Raw genomic sequence first — 20,671 nt, forward strand, 5'->3', positions numbered from 1 at the left:
GTGACTTCCATTCAAACAGTGGTTCAAGGGTCCAGGCTCATGTCGTGGCCCCATCACGTTCCACCACAGCTTCCAAAGTCTCCATCTTCATCTTCATCAGGTCAGCAGAATGTGAAAGAGTCTGGAGAGTCTGGAAGGAAGGTTTTCATGGGTCAATGTGGGGATTCTTAACCTGAAATCGGGGCCTCCTTTCCTTTAATGTTTCTATCTAGTTTTCAGTGGCTGCTGTTTCCAGTCCCCTATACAATTTTCATCCTTTTGTGAACTATATTTGAAAGGCCTTCTTGCATTAGAACCTGGCCTAAATGAGCAAGGCTTTACAGATTGCCATGGCTCTTAATCCTGTGAAATATTCTGCCGTGGTAAATAGCAAGCATTATTACCATGAATTTTTTCAGTTTAGGTAACAGCTGGGAGGCCTCCTTCTCTGCATAAAATTGAAAAGGAAGTTTCCCCACACACTAACTTTGTGATGTACTGTTCTGATTATACAAAGACAAGAAGCAATGCTTCAAAATAAGATTCCAAATAGTCTGTTTTTAATTACACTTATTAAAACAATCTTTATTATTAACACGAACATGACTTACATAATACTTTTTATTTGCAAAGCACTCATTAAGCACCAGTTCCTAAATAAAATCTTGAATTAGAAAACATTAATTACAAAGTCAGTATATGGAAGAGTAGTTGAATTGGGACTTCAACTTGAGGTTAGAATTGGGGTTTCTTTCCCTAACAAGGACACCATCTCTTTGGGTTTTGTAATTCCCTTACCTGAAAATGGAAGACTGTAGAAACTCAGTGAATATTACAAGGATCAGATCCTGTTTGAGCAGTAAGAATAGTCCACGTTAAGGGCCTGCTACATATGCATAGTCTTGGAGAGCGCAGATAAAAACATGACTTTTGAAATTTGGATTTGTGATCATTTCTGAATCCATATGTACTCATTAAATGCCACTGAATAAATTTTTAATAATGAGAAGGAATTTGACAAACGACCTGTCTGAGCTGAACAAAGAGATTTAACACAGCAGATCTCACACAGCAGGGAAAATGCCTGGAGAGTGTTAACATCCCATTTGTTAAAGTATATTGTATTATGTTTAAACTGTCTGTTTTAAGACTGGTTGCTTATAATAATCATTGTCACGGTGCCTTTGAGTCCTATCTTAGCAACCAAAGGGGCAATTTACCCTGTATCTGCAAAATAAATAGGTTTGATGCTAGTTTTGAGTATATACATTTCCTAACAATACCCTTACAGGAAGGAGACCATTCTTATTGCCATGTTAAGCTGTGCCATAGAACAAGGCTTCAACATTTTTTCTTTTGTATTTGTCATCTCTTTATTCTCCAAGGATTGGAATCAATAAGAAACAATCTTCATATAAATTGGTTTAAAAAAGGGAAAAAAAGGAACCTCTATTAATGATCAAGGAAAGAAAGAGAAAATCAATATTTGTTGAGCTGTTTTGTGCCAGGCACTGTGCTAGGGCTTTTAGACTCTAGGTCATTTGAATTTGGGGGTGACAAACAGAGCTAAACTTATTTAGTTAACTCTCCATTGTGCAATGGATACATCTGATTGTCTTTGGAAATCTCAGCCTCGACTTTCTCTTTTCATGAGTGCAAGTCCAGAACTCTTATACACGTGCCTCCTAGCTGATAATTACCTGGAGAATGCACACTTTGTTTATAACATAACTAAGAAAATATTCTTGCAAAATAAAGTCACGGTGTAACCCGAATCCAAATATAAATGGCTTTTTGAAAAAAATCTGATGTTCAAATTATCAACAATGATACCAAACTCCATTTGTGTGGCTAACTAAGAGTTATCTGTATAGACTACTGTATTTTCACTGATTTTGTCTTCTGGGAAGTAAAAGAAAACCATATGCAACTCATGTTCATTTAAAGTTCATTTTTAGCAAATAGCAGATATAATTCCAAAATAATTGAAAACTGGTAAAATACAGAAGTCAATGAGGTAAACACAATGAATATAAAGAAATGGAAACATAATCCTAGGTAAATGCTTAAAGATCATTTAGTTAGTCCAGCTAACAATATAGGTTGAAAATTCATAGCAAGACATATTAAGTGACCTTCCCAAAGTCACACAGCAGAGATTACCAAAGATTCAGGCATTCTGAATTTCTTAACAGAAACCTGAGGATAGTATTTCTTTTGCCACTTCTCAAAAAACAATTGTTCATCTACTAGATTCCATTCCTTCATGACAGGAAGTGGGGTGAGTATAATCTTAATCTGTAATGACATTTCTAGATGTCCCTTGTTCCCATTTCCTCCTGAAACAAAACAAAACAAACCCTGTGTGTTAATGGCATCAACCCATCACCGGTTACTTTCTCTTATTGTCTTCTGTATTCCTGAAGACTTTCTTTTTCTTCCTCCTCAGCACCAAACACCTATAACTGTTCTTTAATATGATTCAACACTCTGATTATTTCTTTAGCAATAATTCCACATTTTCCTTCAGCCATCCCATCCCCTGGTTTCTGGTGCTCCACTTTTTTTTTTTTTTAATATTTATTTATTTGGCTGAGCCAGGTCTTTAGTTGCAGCATGTAAAATCTAGTTCCCTGACCGGGGATCAAACCCAGACCCCCTGCATTGGGAATGCAGAGTCTTAACCACTGGACCACCAGGGAAGTCCCACTGGTGCTCCACCTTTAAACTCTGTATCAAGCAGTCCTTTCTCTTATCTTCATCTCTTTTCACCTCAATTCCTCTGACACTCACTCTGCTACAATTCACCACCCATCTAAATCTTCAACTCGTTAATACGACCAATTTCTCACTATCTCTGTCCTCCTATCTTCTCTTTCCTCTCTGCCCATCTTAGATTTCATGATCCATCGTTAGAAATAATCATTATATACAAACACCACCCCCTCCCCTTCTCCCTCATCATCTATCACACTCCAGTGATCATTGTAACCAGCAACTCTCCACCTTTTCAGTGCCTACTCTCAAGCGGGCAAATATAACAAGAGAAAATAATATGACTAGGCTAAAAAACTACAATGGGCACTAGACATGTTCTGGAAATCCTACTTTCCTTCCACCAAACCCTCAATCTTCTCCATTCTCTCTCGTTACAATAGAGGAATTTCTATTTAAATGCTAGTTTCTAATTAACTAACATTTAACTAATTAAATATTAGTTTCATTTATTACATGTCATTCATTAGTTACATTTAACTAATTAAATGTAGTTTCTCCACTTGCGCCCGTCACTTTTCTTCAAGTTTCTTACACCATCAGCGATCCTTTTCCCCCTTCATATACTCATTCAACAAACTGTAGATTATATAAAATATTAAAATATAAGATTATAAAATGTAGAATGTAAGAATACAAAATATAAAAATGTCTTTGGTTTTATAGACTCTATAGAAAGGAATCCATATTTTCTTTCAAGTGTGAGTCCAAACAGGATTCTGGCAAGATGTGATTCACATTTTAAAAAATAAAAAGGCCATTGTGAAACTATAAAGAGAGAGATAAAGTAAGAGGAGGGATACCCTTTAGTATCTGTTGCAACAGAATAGAGAAGAGAAGATGGTGGCTTGACCATGTTGGTTTTAGTTGAAGTGATGGGAAATGGCAAGATTAGAGATATATATTTCTATCTAAAATCAAAATGACTTGCTGACAATGTGAATGCTGGGCTATGAGGGAGAGAGAGGAATTATGAATGAAACCTAGATTTGGGGCCAGAGAAATTGGCTCATTTTCTCCATTTCCTCCATTTTTAAAATAAATGATGAAATATTTCAAACATACAGAAAACTGCAAAAATAACATAATAAACTTTCAAGTCACCACTACCAGGATTTAAATAAAGATATTAACATTTTGCCATATTTCTTCAGGTGTCTCTCTTTTTCTTTTAAGGATTGAAGTATTATAGAAATAGCTAAAGGTCTATCTATTCTTCCCTTCCCTCTTTAGAGGTAACTATTTTCCTGAAGTTGATCTGTATTTTTGCCATGAACATTTTTTCAGTTTCACTTTTCTCTATACATATACACCCACCAATTTTTAAATACTGTACCATGTTTGAAAATTTACATAAGTGGTATCATATTTTGCAATTATTTGCTAACTCTTTTCACTCAAAATTTTGTTTTGAAATATATCCATGCCAATGTAGATTAATTTTATATTTTACTACTATACATATTATAGCATTGTTTGAATAAATTTATTTTATTTATTTCCCATTAATGGGCAGTTAGACTGCCATGAATTTCTTACAACAGCTCTTCACCCTGGGAACACCCTTGCAGATGTCACCGCCTGTAGGTAAACGAGTTTCTCCAAGGCTGATTCTAAGAAATAAAGTAGCTGGGTCGTAAAGATAGGCATCATCTGCTTTTGTTTTTTTAAGGTATTGCCAAAGTGATTTCTAAAAATGTTTTTCTAATTTACAGAGTCACCTAAAGTGTATGAGCATTTCTGTTTTCTTGCATCTTCAACAGTGCTTACCGGTTTGAGCTCGTTTAATTTTCCCACTCTGTTGCATGTGAAATGATATTTCAGTGTTGTCTTTTTTCTCTTTTCTCACTCTACTCTGGCTTTCAGTCTTGTCACTCCACTAAATCTGCTACATTCAGTCATCAATGATCTCCTTGTTGTCAAATCGAATAGATACTGAAACAACACCCAACTCAGCTGATCATTCCCTGTTTGAAACACTCTCAGTCATCCACAGTTTATATTCTCCTACCTCCCTGACAGCTATTGATACATTTTATTCTCTTTTCTTCCTATCTTCTCCTGTTCCTCGAGACCTGGCTTGAGACATCATTTCTGTTCTATGCTTTTTTTTTTCTAGGTGACATATTCTTTCCCATGACCTAAAATGCCAACTTTATGATGATCCATCCCCACCAATGATATTGCTTTGCACCTCTGTGCTTCTAACTTCTGTTTGCTCTCTCTATTTTGATGTATCATAAGCACCTCAAACTCAACATGTCAAAATATGGAGCCCTTTATTTCCCTACTTGGACTTCCCCCAAATGCCCCTCTTTCACTAAATAGCCCATCATCAACAGTAGATTCACTAACTCAAAAGCTGAAGTGTCAGACTTCCCTGGTGGTGCAGTGGTTAAAAATCCACCTGACAATGCAGGGGACATGGGTTCGATCCCTAGTCCGGGAAGATCCCACATGCCACAGAACAGCTAAGCCCGTGCGCCACAACTACTGAGCCTGTGCTCTAGAGCCCGCGAGCCACAACTCTTGAAGCCCGCCTGCCACAACTACTGAAGTTTGTGCACCTAGAGCCCATGCTCTGCAACACGCGAAGCCACAGCAATGAGAAGCCCACACACCACAATGAAGAGTAGCCCCTGCTCACCACAGCTAGAGAAAGCCCACGCACAGCAGTGAAGACGCAACGCAGCCAAAAATAAATAAATATATATATAGATTTTTTTTAAATAAAAATTAATTAATTAATTAATTATTTTTAAAAAGCCAAAGTGTCAGGTTCTGCCCTTCTATTTCTTTTAGCCCCTATATGCAATTTATAACCTGGATATCTTGTTGTTTTCCTCTAGAATGTGTTTTGTATCTCTCCACTTCTCTCCTTGGTCTCTGCCACCACTCTAGTTCAAGCTTACCACAATCTTCAAGTTTATACTCCCAAGCAATATCCTCAACTCAGCCCCTCTATACGCCATTTCTATGTAGTAGCCAGAGTGAGGTTTTAAAATGCAAGTCAGTTTCCCACTCTTTCCTGCTTAAACTTGTCCAATGACTTCCTATTTCACCTCTGACTAAATTTCAAATCTTTCCTCCGGCCTCAATACCTCTGCCAGACTCGCCAACAACATCATGCACCCCTCTCCCTATTTCTCACCGTGCTTCATTCTCACCTGTCTTTTGGCGGTTCCTGAATTATGGTTAAATCCAACTAGAATCTGGAGGGTAAGAGAGCCTAGGTCAGGCAGTTCCTAAGGCTAGGTTTCCAGGGCACAAAGTGCAACAAGTAAAAGTGGAAAAAAGGATCTGGAAATGCAGTACTAATAGGAACTATCCAGCACAGGAGACCAGCCTTTAAGCTGCAAGTGGACAGGGCTCATTCACATCATGCCACTTGATATAAGTTTGCCAAATTGTTTCAATTTGAATGAAAAAATGAACTCAGAATGTATGCTTCCAGGTTTCAGCTTTGCTTACAGAACCTGCAGAAATGTTGAAACTCTATAACACTCAGATTTAATATTTTCCAGGAAAACTCAGTTGCTGAAACAATGCATAAAAAACAATGAGAAAGTATCACTCCTCCAAGAGAGTCTTCAGTATGGAAAATAACCAAGATTTTAAATATGTACATTTCAATACTTCTATCTATACAAATGTTTGCATTTTATTATGAAATAGATCTTATATAAACTGATACAAATGTGTGTATATAGGCATACTATGCATGTATGATATACACACACATACAGTTTAAGGAAAAACATGAAATATACATTTCTGTACTCACTCCACAGTGTAATAAATAAAACATTACTTTTGAAGCAAGTATGTGCTTCTTCCTCATTACCTGTCCTTTATTATCACATTAAATCTTTAATTCATCTGGAAGAATTTTCCTATATGATAAGAGTAATGGAAACATCTTTTTCTCAAGAACATACAATTGTCAGAAGTACAAATGGACAATCATTATCTCATCTATCGGCAATATCAACTCTCATATATCAGATTTTCATTTATGTATGATTCTTCTAGGTTCTCAATTCTGTCTCGTTGCTCCATCTGTCTAAGCTTCTATTAATCCTACTCTATCTTAATTTCAATAGTTTTCAAATAAAACGACGTCTTTGGGGGAAGTCTCTTGCCTTGTTCTTATGTTTCAGAGACGCCTTATCAATTATTGGCATAATTTCAGCTTACCCAATTCCATAAAAATAATATTGTTGGGATATTTTAATTGGAATTACCCTTTGAGGAAAACTGGTATTACTGTCTTCTACTGTGAGCTATATATGTCTCTCCATTTAGTTAGGTCTTCTTTAATGTCTTTCAATTTTATACTGTTATAATAATTTCCATAAGTCTTATACTTCTTTTGACAATGATTTTCTCTAGGAAACTTCTGTTTTATGTTTCCTTTATAAATGAGTTCCTTTTTGGCCCTGAAAATCTCATATTCTGACCTAGCTTTTGACCACTGATCTTATATTAGCCAACACTGATAACTTTTTTTATTAACTTTAATAAATATAGCTGTAGATTATTTTGGGTTTTCTATTTAGTTTGTCATACCATTTGAGAAAAAAAATGATAGCTCTATCTCTTCCATTCCAGTGCTTCATGCTTCTTTTTATTTTGCAGTGACTAGATATAAGGTTGTTAAGATGTAGTCACTGTTATGCTGTGTTTTAAAGAATACCAGCTTTCTTACCAATTTTCAAGGTTTAGATTTACTTCTTAAATTTCCTAAAGTGATGAAGGTACTTAGTTAAAAGCAGACCCAAAAGACACAGCCCCTGCCTTGTGATAGAGGCATAGATTTGCCACTTGGACTTAGCACCCCAATACCTCTGCTTACCTCCCTCTTGTTTGCTGAAGCTACGGCAGAGTCTGAAGGCCGTGAAGTTCAAGTTGCGAGAACAATTACATCAGCCTCAGTCCTGTCCCCTTTAGTGTTCTGCCGAACACATTAAGAAAGTAAGGCTCAGTAGCTGGTATCAGAAAGAGAGAGAGAGACATGAGTTCCCGTATCCATTCACAGATTGATAAGGTGAAGGTGAGAGTCTTTTTAAGCAGAGCAATTGTCTCTGGAATCGTCGTGATTTTGGAAAGGAAAATGGGCACTGAAATGAGGAAAGGAGGCAGAAGGGAAGCAGGGAAGAATGGAAAAACTGAGTAAGCAATTCGTTACTAGATAAGTTGTTCTCTTTCCATCACTTATATTCTAAAAATTCCACTATATATATTTTTTTCCTGTTTTGTCCACTCCCTCTTGTATATACCAATTATTTCTATTCATCTCCACTCACATAACTTGGAAGGACCCAGGGACATTTCATCTTAGAATAAGAAATTAACATCTTCCAGGCCAGTAAATAATCAAGGAACATCCCAGCACCCACCTTTGGTCCCTCAGAAGAAGTAAACTTACATAAATCAAAGATCTTTACAGTCAGCATTTTCAATTGCTAAATGTCCTCTATATATGAATTTTTCAGGTAACTAAAACATAATAATTTAACTATTTTATGTATGTATATATAGTCATTTTGATGGGGATATTTCTAAAATGTATTGCAAACTTATTTCCCTTACTAAACAGAATATTCTTGACGTAAGTTAATGTTTTCTTGATGACTCAGGGCCATTGGTACGGCTCAAATATAAAGCTCCCCTAAGGCATGATTGTGGTACTAAGTACTATATGGTCGACACTTACTGGCCATAGGCTGCCAGACATTTCCAGTTAGTGTACCTTCTGTCTCCTTTCTTTCTGACACCTGTCACTTTTCCCTGTGTCTGCTTCTAACAGCCTACTTTGCTGCTTCTAATTTGTTATCCACTGTAACCTTGGAAGAACTGGTGGTTGCTATGGGAAACCAGGCAACTGAGGTTATAAAATCAGTAACCTGAATATCCCTGACTCTGACCCAAAGACGGTTTCATTCTTTGCTTCCATACTAGGGAAGAGTACAAGAATTGGACCACTATTGTCCTTGGGGTTCAGAGGCCTGATTAGGGTACTTAAGACATTGTGCTTTTGAAACTCTAGCAAAAGGAAGAGAACTCTATCATAAAGGCTTAACAATCTTTGACTCATGTGTTGGGGAAAACAATAAGGATTCTTTCCTGTACAAATTATTGGTGAAGGCTCAGCATATCCCTTTTGTAGAGATTATCCTAGGCTGGAGCCCAAATTAACTGTAATTAGTAAAATAAGACTACACTCTATCAAGGTTCTAAAAAAAGGATCTAGTTAGCATCAGGTCCTGGCCAGAAACATTTCTTGAGGCAAAACAATTCTCTTACAGGCATTTGTAGATCACCTAATTAGAAGAAAATAACTGATGATTTCAATGGTTATTTGTTCCTGTTGTTAGACATCTGAAAATCTTAAGGGAAAGCTAAATATTAAATTTTTGAAAAGTTGTAGAGGGTAGATCAAAAGACCTTGGGAATGGCAAATAATCTCAAAGAGACCCTTCTTTGATTAACTAAACTAAGTTTTGTACATATCTATATGCTGCTAATAACCTTGGATATCAGTGCAGGGATTTTTCTTGAATTAATTCTCAGGTTCACAGAATAGGAACTCTGGAAATCAGGCAAAGCAAGCCCAAATATGTAAGAAGTACTATTTGATCACTGGGTTATTTTTTTCTCTTTCTCATCCTCATTCTTTCTACCTCTTTCTACCTCTACCTTCTATACTTGGGCAGAGAACAATGACAGGAACCCAGTTATCAAGACCTATATGCTGGAGCAGAAAAAGACAGAGAACTAATTAATAAGGCACTTCCTGACCTGAAAGCACAAAATCTGGAGAAACTGACAGCAAATTGACTCATCTGTTTGGTGCCAGGATAATGTAAATCTCCCCCACATAAGGCGTAACTGGATGTTGAGAACAAGGAGGTGTCTGCAGCTCAGGTGAGTATCAAATGGCTCTTTTCTAGTAGGAATAAATGCAACCAGTAGGTGATGAAAACCAGGTGACTGTAACAGACTCCTCATCACTGGCTACTGCTTCTACTGATAGTTAAAATGGAAAACTGTGACTTCCCTGGTGGCACAGTGGTTAAGAATCCACCTACCAATTCAGGGGACATGGGTTCGAGCCTTGGTCCGGGAAGATTCCACATGCCATGGAGCAACTAAGCCTGTGAGCCACAACTACTGAGCCCACATGCCACAACTACTGAAGCCTGCACACCTGGAGCCCGTGCTCTGCAACAAGAGAAGCCACCGCAATGAGAAGCATGCACCGCAATGAAGGGTAGCCCCTGCTCACCACAACTAGAGAAAGCCCACACGCAGCAGCAAAGACACAGTGCAGCCAAAAATTAAAAAAATAAATAAATTTATATAAAGAAAATGGAAAGCTGATTCTGAGATGCCCTTCGTTACAAGACAGAGGTTCTGTAACTGAGATATTCACCACTGAGAATTATCATCCCTAGACACACTGAGCAATAGATTCCCAGATTTTTCCTAAGGATTTTCTTCCCCACTTAATTTAGGCGCTGCAATTTAATCTCCAAAGCCCACCTTATTTGTGTTGTAGGTGGAGATTCACAGACTTGACTACCTGGTGTGCTGGATATCTTCTCTTTGTGCCCTCAGGCTCAGGTTACATCCTCCTTTATCCTCTGCTCTGCGACATGGGAAGAGGGCTTTTATGGGCTTCCTCAATAGGACTTCTTTTCTTTGGCTTCTTGTTAATTTTGGCTAATTTCAGGGACTATCAAGAGACCAAGTGGGAGGAGAATGAAATCAGGATATTTCTTCCCTCTGCTTCTTTCATTCTATTTCACTGCAACTTGGCTGCTTCCTTTTTCAGGGAAGCCCACCTTATAACAGCTACTACAACCCTCCTTCCCACCCAGGGGTCAGTAACTGTTCACCTCCTTGCCTTTTCAGGCATTGTGGTACCAGCTCCTAGCTATATCTAGCCCTAGGAGACTAACCATCCTCTTTGCCTTCCCATATTCCTCTCCCCATCTTTGTAAAAAGTCTCTTTATTAAAACCCTTTCATTATCCACTTTGAGTCATTTATTTCTGCTTGAATATCTGGCAAAGGTGGAAAAATAAAAAGGGACGGTTCATGGGAAGAAGTAGATGGAGGCTGGGGATACATAACTCATGGAACTTGCTCAGGTACAGAAGGTCCTAGTTATCCCACCACTGAGACGTATGATTTAGGACTATCCCTTGGCAAAAATAGAAACAAAAAATATGTCTTCACTAAAGCATAATATAGTGAAAAGGATAGTTGAACTAAAGTCAGAAGACCCAGAGCCAAGTGAAAACTCGTCCTTTTTTTTTTTATCACTGTATATATTTTGGAAAGGCATTTAAGATCCTTGAGCTATTTTTTCCTATAAAATTGTTTGGCCTGAGGATCAGAGGGATAATAGTGAAGGAGCACTTTATAAACTGTGAGGCACTATACAAATAGTGGTTGTTATTGTTATTCCCTTCTATTCCCCACTTCCCCACATTACTTTTACAGCACTTGCTAAATTATTTTCTGCAGAATACTAGTTTTGATAGACATTTTTTTAAAGGGGCTTAAATCTAAGTATGTTTGAAAAATACTGAATGTTATATTGTATGTTTGGAGATTTATAATACACCTTAGTATGTTAAAGACTCTGATGATTGTGGTATTAAAGAAACTCATTTAACTTAGTTTAATTAAGCAGTTCTCAAACTGATGTACCCAGAAGTCCTTATAGCCTGCAATTTATATGATCATTAGGTAGAACTAGTGTATTTTGGAACATGCCTGGTAAATGTAAGGATTTCTCTATTTACCCTGGATCCTTGGTATGTTGCCACTCCACACTAACCTCCTTAGAAGCATCATGATATGCATTTAACTCCTCAAAGCTCAAGGGATTAACTAATCCAATGATTCACAACTACATTTTTTTTTTCCCACAAAATCCATCAAAAACATTTACCTGGACTTCCCTGGTGGCGCAGTGGTTGAGAGTCCGCCTGCCGATGCAGGGGACACGGGTTCGTGCCCTGGTCCGGGAAGATCCCACATGCCGCGGAGCGGCTGGGACCGTGAGCCATGGCCGCTGAGCCTGCGCTTCCGAAGCCTGTGTTCCGCAACGAGAGAGGCCACAACAGTGAGAGGCCCGCGTAACGCAAAAAAGAAAAAGAAAAAAAAAAATTTACCAGGCTGTTGCATTCATGTGAACTTAATTGATTTACCCAGATTTTGGTGACCCTCCTCCCTAAAAGTTCAAAATGAAGTCAAATGCTTCTGCGATTGTTTGTAATCACTACGACTACACAGAATGCAGCATGAGGGGTGGATAAGGAATGTCGCATAGGTAAAACAGGTTGGAGCATAGGAGCATATACAATTTCCAAGGCGCTGTGCAGAGGGCAAACCTCAACACTTTTTTTTTCCAACAAAGAAATGCAAATGAGTGAGTGTGCTATTAATAGAGATTTAACACTGAGCCCATTTTCATTCATTTTAAAGTCAATTTTCTATAAACTCCAGCACTTTATAGTAACAAGCTGTTTGCTATATATCTCTCAACTCATTTCACTGGGCACATCTGAGGAAAACTGAACAGTTGACCTTTAAGTAGATTTTTTTCCTGATGATAATGATAAGGCCCTGATGAGCACTCTAGCCGTGAGGGAATAGAAACATAAGACTACTTTCTCCAAAAGATTTTGGGTGTAAAGAAGGGAACTAGAAACTGCTGGTGAAAGTCTGGCTTGAACCACCAAGATGCTCATTTGTTCAAAGTGAAGGTTTCAGTTCTGAATAATGTTTCACTCATTAGGTTTCTATTTCAGTTGTTTCCACCATTCCCTCTTTTCTCAGAAGCTTCTTGGCATTGTGGTTAAAAAGAGAACTAAGCTTTGAGGCTTACATGGGAGTAAAAACAAGGAAGTATTCAAGCTTGAAAGGTAAAGTTCAGCATCCCTCCATCCTTCTATAAATGCTTCTTTATCTACATGGCTGGAAAAAACACTGTGAAAAACTTTAGTGATCCCTGGTGGACTTGGCTCTATAATGGTCAGATAATGACCTGAGTTTCTGAGCCTCACAAATAATTGTTCTGGAAACAAGATCATACTGGACTGGATTTGTACTCAGGTTCATGCTATTACATAGGTATGTGTGTACTTCTCATATGCCAATAGAACAGTAAAGGTGTTCAATGGAATCTTCCAAATGAAGATTTTGGAGGGAATGTCTTGAAGATTGTGTCACTATGATTCTTGATTGGTCTCTTCTCTGATTCTCACCTACCCCTTATTGAGAATCAGCATAAGAATGTGAATTTTCCACATGAACACATCCAGGGACCTGACAAATTATTGGACTACATTCATTAACTGCTCTGTTCTGACCGGAATTTTCTAAGGTCCAGTCATGGTTCATTATGATTCTTGGTTTTCCCAAGTCCACTACATGTGCTTATCTATGAAAATAACCTTTTAGAGGAAGTCTGGCCACATTCTTCAGCCTTGCGTTTGGGTGCTGTGTTTAGAAAGTAATAAGAGGAAATCGATACACAGAATAAGAGGATTTATGGATTTCTGGAAACTGTGGGTCTTCTATATTGCTGTGCTTGTGACCGGGTGAGGTGATAATAGAAAGAGAGTCACTGATTTGCCATTCATAATGGGAAGTGACAAGGTGTGTTTATCACTAAATAGACAGGAAGGACCTTATGAAATCAAAAGAAAATAAAATGCTTGCTTGTCTTAGAAATGTCAGTTCACCTTTAAGTGAAAGCTTGGTCCCTGGCAGTTCTGGTGGGAAAGATTACGTTAGTTTCCTGTGTATTCCAATTGGCAGAATAAGATCCTGAACACGAATATGGAGATTTGGGATCTGAGCAGAATCTTACACAAAGGATGAATAGCCCTGTCTTCAGTGGTGACTCATCTTTTTGTAGCCATGCTCTTTATATCAACAGCCAGCTGTTCCTGTAACTTTCTGACTTTGGGGTGTGAACTATAGAGTTTAAACCTTTTCAGGAAGCAATTTTGTTTTTCCTCATTCCAAAAGACCTCTATATTAGAATACACAGGCATTTTGCTTACCTCATTACACAGAAACAAGCTTATGATAAAGACTTTCACTTAAAAGTGATCACTGTTCAAATTATAATTAAATTATTCTTATTAAGTAATTATTTACATATATTCATATAACAGTGGCAACATAAGGATTGACTGCATTCAACTAACAGAATTAAAATACTGCCAAGGCAAAACTAAGTTAAATAGTCCAAATTGCCCCCATTCTCTCTCCCGTCTCTCTCTCTCTACACACACACGCATACACACACACACACAGACACACACACGCGTGGCTTTCTCATAGCATCTATTTTCCTATTTAGTACCTATAATTCCATACCTAAATTTGCCCAGAAGTAAGCCCCTAGTACCCACCCCCCTCAGTTAATGATAAAATGTCAACCCATGTGGAGAGTTTCTCTTTGATTGTACATGTGCAGTTGTTCCTGTGACTGTTAACCATGGTGGGGGTTGTTTTACCATTACTCCTGATGTTCTGTCCTTGTAGAAGGAGCCCATTGGATCTAACCCCTGGCTTCTCTAGACCCCTTACTCACTTTAACTAGAGGGAAGAAGTGGCTTAAACTGAGAGATGAAATTGGGAAAAATACTGTAGGCATGCTTGGTTCAGCTCCTCTCTTATTCCGAGGACCAGCTGCCTAAAGGAAGTAGAAATTACACTCTCCTCCTAGTGAGTCATGCTCTGCTTTGGAGAAGGAGGATGCTTTGCCTAGTCTAGTGCTCTGGGAATGGGAACAGTTACTGTTTATTTCTAGAATTTAGTCACTAGGCTCTTTTAGCTCTGACACTAAGGCATATCCTTCCACTTAAACTTTATGATGGTGCTTCCAAACTGATGTTCTACACACAGCCTCAGAAACACCAAAGTATCAGTCTTTCCAGAACTCAGAGTGGCTGGGTGAGGTTTTATGGATGCCAATTCTCCATACCATCCCTTACTAACTGTAAGAGGCCTCATCTGTTTATGCCAGTTTCCATAAAAATATTATCATTTTCTATATGTGCCCTGAGGCCAAAAAATGTTTGAGAAACAAACATTTTTATCAGCAATAGAGACGCTATTTTGATTTTTCTTGTGCCTATTTTTGTCTTAGCTTGCTCAGACCAGAACAGGAAAGAAGGCTGCTCTTTATCCAGCTGCCTCAGAGATGTCAACATTGGTACTTATGGAATAATCTCTGCCTAGTTTTTCCTTCATCCCTGAGACTGGTCCTGCATTTTTCTCCTGATGAATCTAGTCTTCAGTGTGTGAACATTCCTTTTGGGTGCTCTCTTGGTGTCCAATGCCTTCTAACCTTCTCTCCTTCTTTGCAACAACTGAAATTTTCCTTATGTGATTGCTGGCTTCATCACATGCCTATACCTTTAAAAAATAGTAATAATTGGTATTTCTCAATAAAAGTACATGGTGAATAGCATGGGCTGTGGAGTCAGATAAACTTGGTTTAAATTCTCAAACACTTTATTTGACCTTGGATAAAATGTATAAATCTTCAAAAACTTCAGTTTCCTTATCTGTCATATGGGAATATTAATTGTGCCTACCTCATTGCATTGTGAAGATTAAATGAGATTAAGTATATACACATAACACTTAATATAGTATTTGACATATGGCATGTATTTGATAAGCATCGGCTATTATTATTATTAAGAACAGAGACATGCAAGAAGTTAGGAACTTAGAAATCCTAGGGAAGTCCTATGGTATCTACTATCTTATTAATAATAAGAAGAAAAGCTTTGTTATCTTGTTATACTGTAGATGATTAGAAATCATAATAACATTAAAAATAAAAATATCATCATTTTCTTTGTGTGCCCTGTTACTAAAAAATTTGGGGAAAATGACAGGGAAAAACGCAAAAACATGCCAAAAGATTAAAAAAATTCAGTAATCTGAGGTCATTAAGTTGCTGATTCACAAACTGGCTCCCATATAAGGAGGGTAGGGAGAGATTAAGGAAAGAGGCAGCCACTCCAGATTGGTGGGTGGCAGGTTTAATAAGCAAAGGAGTTTACCTACAAGGCTTGTCTTGGACAGCTCCAAGACCACTAGATCTCCACACTCACCTGCCAGAATCTTAAAAGTTCATATAGAGGCCTTAACTGTGTTCAGTCATGTATGCTGTCCAGATGCTCTCAGTAACACCTTGCTCTCTCAAGTCTGTGTCCTTGAAACAGCTCCCCCTGTGGGAACAGTGGGTAGAGTGTACATCCCAAGGACGGGGAGGGGCTGAGGAGCCTCCAACTGTCCAGGTCCAGCTCTCAGGCCAATCAGCAATCATATTCTCTCCGTGACCTCCTCCAACATTCTGAAGAGCCCCAGCATCTGAACAACTGACTTATTAAATCCACTAGGCTGGGCATCAGATCACTTGGGGTGATCACTTGTGTCCTCATGTGATTTAATAGAGATGCTACTTTTGCAGACTCATCAGGTATGAACACACAGCATTCTTTTTGGATAATGGCACAGGTGCCTCCTTGCCAGGCAGTAATAATATCCAAGGCCATCATATTTTGGAGGACAGCTTTTCTCATTAGAGACATATCAGTGTTTAGTAAGGCAGGCTTTGCTATCATTTAAGGCTTGTTGGGTGGATTTAGCAAGGATTTCTATGTATGCTGTAACATCTTCCAGGCCAATGGAGGGGACATAAATGATGGCCAAATGACTGTACAAGTGGAAAACAGAATGTGCCCACCTGACCTTGGGGACAGGTGGGTTGGTAGCTTTAGGAAGCTGACCTGGCTGTGCACTCCAGACACTCTTAGGAATGAGGAGATGGACAGGGGACAAATATACCAGACTAAGATTCCTACCTTTTCCCTCTTTCAGTGGTGAGTGTTCCATTTTAGAATAGTGTGTTTTAACAGGTCTGGCTAATAGCAGGACAACAGGATCTTAGTGGTGATTGTCCCCTTCATCTTGGCATGAGAAGAAACTTACCCATCCAGGTAGGATGTCCCATTGTGAATTTCAGTAGATAACTCCCTTCCCAGGGGTGATGGGCTTGGTGTTCTCAGCAGTATATGTCAAGTGTGTTGATCCGCAGTGATAGTTAGGGCAAGAGCTGTTTCCTGTGGATTTTAGGCCTTTACAACAATGCCTTGACAAGGGTCTCAAGTCTGGCACACAGCATATAGGCCCTGCTGGTTGATTATTTAACTGTATTAAAACCTGGGACAGTATTTTAGTTCAACCAGCTGAGGTGTTTTTACCTGTTGGTAATTTAATCTGCTGCTTTAATATTCTATGTTTCCTTTCCATTAAATCTACTGCCTGCAGGTTATAGGGGAAATGAGACCTCCAGTCAATGTTATGTTCTTTTGCCCAGTCTTGTATATCATGACCTTCAAAATGTGACCCCAATCACTATGTATTCAATGAGGATATCTATACATGGTTCTCAGCTTCCCTCCTCCCCCAGTGGTGGTAGCCTGGTTTGGAAGGTGATAGGAAAAACCTTGGGTTAGGCCAGATGCAGTGTCAACGCAAACCAGGGCATATTTAGAACCCTCACTCAAGGAAGGGGGGTCTATATAATCAATTTGCCAATCCCTCACCAGTTGGGAACTCCTGGATGACCTCAGACTCCTTTGCTAACTTCCTTGGGGATGGTTTAGAACACACAGGACATGCTGTTACTGTAACAGGGAAGATCAAAATCTGACTCCATGCTGGATCTGTTTCTTTTACTTTAACCTTTGCTCTCTGTTGCTCTTTGTTACTATAGTCATTAAAAGGATGTTGTCTATAGCTATTGTCATACATAATGGCCTCCCTCAGGGAACCCTGCCCTTCTGCCTAAATGTTAAACTAATGTGGCTTTGTTCAGCTCACAGGGAAACATTCTGACACTGCCCCTCCGTGAATGCCTGCAAGAAAGAAGAAATTAACACATCCCCTCCCTGAGGATGGCCAAACCAGATGTTTTATAAGACTTATGGCCTTTTTACTTTACTTCTCACCTCCTCCCCTTCTCTGTTCTATAAAAGAAACTTGCATCCAGACTCCAGTAAGATGGTACTCTAGGACATTAGTCCACCATCTTCTCAGATGCCTGGCTTTCTGTATAAAGTCACTATTCCTTGCCTCAACACCTCATCTCCTGATTTATTGGCCTGTCGTGCGGCAAGCAGAGCAAGCCTGGACTCAGTAACATTACCACATTAACCAAGTTGATATATTTCAAGGGCACTGTGACATCCTTGGCAATATGCCATCCTACCCAGGCACCATGCTGTCTGTTCTTTCTATGGACCCAACCTGCTGTGTCTACTGAAGCATCATCAGTTGCTAAGCTTTGTACCAGGGCTAGGGCATCAGCTTCCTGGTTGTCATCCTGAGTGTCATCACCTTATGAACCAGGAGGTAGAAAACATTGAGAAAGAATGCAAGTTATCTCCTAGGAGTTTTGCAGTATATTTATTTATCATCATAAGTCTAAGGTAATTGCTATTAAATTTTTTCCTTTGTATTTGGAATCAAATGGCATAGGGCACTCATCTGTTTCATTGTCAATCGTCCCAACACTTTCCCTTTGATCTCCTCATTTTTCCAAGGGATTCTACCTCTTAGCATCCTAATCGGGCTTTGTCACAAGCACCTGGATCTTCATCCATGGCAGTTTGTGCCCTCCTAGCTTTGCAAAATGGTATGCTAGAGTCTCCAAGTTATTCTATTCTTCCACCTTGTCTGTCAGCCCTGAAAATAGAAGAATAGTGGACAACTGTATGTCCTTTTCTAACTTCAGTTCTTCCAACTTTCTAACTCGAGCTTCAGCCTCTAGTTGGGCATTGATGGCCAGCCAAACTGCCCACAGTAGAGGCCAGCCCACTGTGGCAACTATTCATTTTTTTTTTTTGACATAGTGCATTCTGCACTGTTCCTCAAACAAGCATGTTAAGCCAGTCCCATTTGGGGCATCCACATATTCACATGCTTGTCCACAAACATCTAACACATGATCCACCCCTCCATATATAGAGATTGATGGCCAACTTGGGATTTCTCCTGCAGATGCCCCTTTCCCAAGACCCATTTCTTTGGTCTGCTGGCTGGCTTGCCAATTGTTGGTTTCCAAACTGGTCCCCATACACGAAGGGCAGGGAGAAAGTTTCACTGAAGAATGAGGCAAACTACTCCAGATTGGGTGGCCAAACAACAGGAAGTTCTTCACACCCACCTACCAGAATCTGAAAATTTTATATAGAGGACTTATCTGGGTTCAGCCACATATACTGTCCAGATGGCCCTAATGACACCTTGCTCTCTCAAGTCTTTGTACTTGGAGACTCGTTCCCACTGTGGGAAGGGTGGGAAGAGTGTAAATTCCAAGGACAAGGAGAGGCTGAGGAATTTCCAGTTGCTGGAGTCCAGCTTAAGCATCAACTGGTGATCACATGCTCTCAATGACCTCCTCCAGAGTAAGTGTAGGGGAAACAACATTCCACACTACAAAAGTTCTGACAGTGTCACTCTCTTACAGAAGGGTAGAAAGATTCAAATTGATAATCTTGTCCATGAACCATAAATAAAATGTTACTGTAGACCATGTAAAGAAAAGGAAGTTGCAAAAGAATAGATACATGTATATGTATAGCTGAATCACTTTGCTGTACACCTGAAACTAACACAACATTGTTAATCAGCTATGTCCAATATAAAATAAAAATTAAAAAAAAAAGAAAAAGAAGTTGCTAGAGCATTGTAGGACCACTTCTATCAAAATAGTCACAAAAAAAATCACACAATGGGGAAGACTTCTTTTCACCACAAAACACTTATTTCCTAATGATGGCAGTAAAGGAGACATAACTGGGAGAAGAACGTCTATATGCACGTTGCTTTTAACTGTTCAAAACACATTTGTATCTATAGATCTCATTTTGACCTCATAATAATCTTATGAGGTATTCACTCAGGTATTGAAACCTTCATATGAAAAATAAAGAAATCCAGATGAAAAGAACACGAAAGGATATTGAAATGAGACATCCCTCCAAAGAGATGGCATAGCTGGCACTCTGCAGTCTCATCTTTTTCTTAGAGATGCTATTATCATATTTATTTCATAGTTTTTGTTCCTGATGACCCATATTTTATTATTATTTGAAATTTCTTCTTCTTTCTTTCTTTCTGTTTTTTTTTCTTTTGCAGTATGCGGGCCTCTCACTGTCGTGGCCTCTCCTGCTGCGAAGCACAGGCTCTGGACGCGCAGGCTCAGCGGCCATGGCTCACGGGCCCAGCCGCTCCATGGCATGTGGGATCTTCCCGGACCGGGGCACGAACCCGTGTCCCCTGCATCGGCAGGCAGACTCTCAACGACTGCGCCACCAGGGAAGCCCTCTTCTTCTTTCTTTAAGATAGAATTTAATTTATAGAGAATGACATAAGGTTTATCTTATTTAATACAACAGCCATGTTGAATATTTTTAAAGGCGATATCAAGACAAATAATAAAGTTTCCACTTCTTGAATCTTCTAAAAATTCTATATACTAGGCTACTTAAACTTCACAATACTTCTGCAGTATAGGTATTATTAACCCCATTTTAAATATTAAGAAAACATAAAAATATGAATCCAGGTTTTTATATCCTCAAAACCTGTTATTTCTGCGCTCACACATTATCTTCCAAAATGAGTTTTCAGAGCAGCTATTAAGAATGGCCCAGAACTTGAACAGCAAAGAGTTTTGAATTTATCTGTAAGTATCCTTGGCTCACCTTCAAGGAAATGTGGATTCAAAAGGAAGTATGATACATGGAAAGGCTTGATAAATGCTTTAAAATTTGGGAAATGTTTCAGCTTTTCCAAGAGGT

This window comes from Globicephala melas, chromosome 8 (assembly GCF_963455315.2).
Source record: "Globicephala melas chromosome 8, mGloMel1.2, whole genome shotgun sequence".
NCBI lineage: Eukaryota > Metazoa > Chordata > Mammalia > Artiodactyla > Delphinidae > Globicephala > Globicephala melas.